Here is a 2,401-nt window from a genome sequence, read left to right as displayed (position 1 = left end):
GAAACCGGCAGACCTAGCTAAGGAAAACTGCTGCACCAAGCAATCCGGGGCTACGGTTCCGTGGTCAGTAAAGAGTAAAAGAAGACCTCAGAGGGAGGTGAAGAACTAGAAGGTTTGGCAACATTGTGGTGTTGCTGCGCTAATGACAATGGTGAATTATGTTAATAGGTGGAAATTAAGGCACAATATCATTAATGGGCACTAAATAGGGAAGAAAAGGTAAAATCACATATATATTTTATATATTTACAAAAATCCGAATTTCGCCGGTATTTGTAATATGCAATCACGCATGCTGAACATTGTATGCGTGCAGACATTTCACAGTTGTAATTCTTAGTTAGTGAACACGTATTTCATGAGAGTAGATCTAATATATACAGTTCAAATGTCACTGCAATAATGAATTAAATAAAGCTGTTGGAGCAAGCATAGTCGGGTGTCAGATGACATACAGGTGTATTCAGGCCACAATTGTTATATCACAGACAGTTGGTTAGCAAAGGGTAGTGACATATCCTCTCCATTCCTCAGCAGAATTAAGCCCTTCATTTATTAAATTAACCTTGTCTATCCAGCGGCATTCATTCCGTTGGAGTATTTGAAGGATGTCACCTCCTCTTTCTGGAAGAGTGGCAATCTCAATTTCTTGCCACTTTATTTCATCAGCAGTATGACCTGTTACATTGTAATGAGACTCAAGTGGTGCGTTTTCAAATGATCTGCGTATACGGCTGCGATGTTGGCCAATGCGAGCCTTGATCGGTTGCTGTGTTTGTCCAATATAGGGGAGGCCACATGGACACCATATGCAATAAACGACATTCTTTGTATTGCAGTTAGAGAATGATTGTAAATCGTGTTTTACACTACCATGTTCAAATGTGTTGGTATTGAACGTGAAATTGCAGGAAATACAGTTGCCACATTTGTGGTGTCCCTTCATTTTGGGTAGGCCCCATGTTATGTTATGTTATGTTATGTTATTTATATTTTTAAAGCGCGCTGATACCCCAGCAAAGGGGCGTCCAGGCGCTCAGACAGGTACTGTAACATAACAGGCAGAATAAAAAAAGGGCTATTCAGAAGTAGAAAACAAGAGCGTTTTAATAGCACGCCTAAAAATGGACAAATCATTTAGGGCACGGGTGTGCGCTGGAAGCGAGTTCCATAGTCCCGCAGCAAGCACCCGGAAAGAGCGTCCACCCATTCTGCTGAGTTTAAATCGAGGGCAGATCGCCAAATGCAAGGCCTCAGATCTAAGGGATCTCCGAGGGATGTAAGGGGTCAATAGATTAACCAGAGCTGGTGGGGAAGAAAGTTTCAGAATTTTGAACGCCAGGCAGAGTGCTTTAAACTTGATCCTCTGCCTGACCGGCAGCCAATGAAGAGAGGAGATAGTGCTGGAGACAGAGCAATGCCTGGGGAGACCAACAATGGCCTGTGCCGCAGCATTTTGCACCCTCTGAAGTCTGGCTACCTCAGCCTGGTTAGCCCCCAGCATCAGCGCACTTCCATAGTCCAGCCGAGATAGTATAGAGGCTTGGACTACGAGCTGCCGAGTTGGAGGATCGAAGTATTTAAGGACCGGCCTTATGCCTCGCAATATGCCGTAACATGTACCTGCAACCCTCTTCGAATGCCCAATGAAGGTGAGCGCAGGATCCAGCCAGATCCCTAGATTTTTCACCTCTAAGACCGGTAAGGGAGTGACACCCAGTTCTGGAGGCCACCACTGATCACCCCAAAGCTCAGCATGTTTTCCAAAGACCATCACTTCAGTCTTAGTAGCATTCAATTGTAGGCAGTTGGTACGAAGCCAATTGGCTACTGCTACAAGTCCAGCTCGGAATCTGGGAGCCTCTACCTCAGGGTCTCCACTCAGTGTCACCGCTAGCTGTGACACGTCAGCATATGAGGCCATTGTCAGACCCCACTGTTTGACGACTCCCGCTAGCGGTTTCACATACAAGTTGAACAGAGTGGGACTCAACGAGGAGCCCTGTGGGACTCCCAGATCCAAGGGATGGATAATGGACTGGCCAGGTGGTATAGCCACTTTAAAGGTTCGATCGGATAGGAAAGATCGAAACCACTGAAGAGCGATTCCCGTGACTCCGGCTTCCTCTAGGCGTTGTATCAATATGCAGTGGGACACAGTATCGAAGGCAGCGCTCGGATCTAGTAGAAGGAGCGCTGCCGTACGCCCGGAGTCAAGCACCAGGCGTAGATGCTCGATAATGTGGAGTAGGGCGGTCTCTGTGCTGTGTCCAGAGCGGAAGCCATTTTGACTAGAGTCCAGAATCTGATGGCGGGCCAGATGGTCGGATAGAATGGAATTGACATGAGCCTCGGTCACTTTAGCAGTCCAAGGCAAGAGAGATATGGGGCGATAGTTCTC

This window comes from Lissotriton helveticus, assembly GCF_964261635.1.
Source record: "Lissotriton helveticus chromosome 1_1 unlocalized genomic scaffold, aLisHel1.1 SUPER_1_unloc_32, whole genome shotgun sequence".
Taxonomy (NCBI): Eukaryota; Metazoa; Chordata; class Amphibia; order Caudata; family Salamandridae; genus Lissotriton; species Lissotriton helveticus.
The sequence above is the reverse complement of the archived record's forward strand: the minus strand, read 5'-3'. Positions refer to the sequence as shown.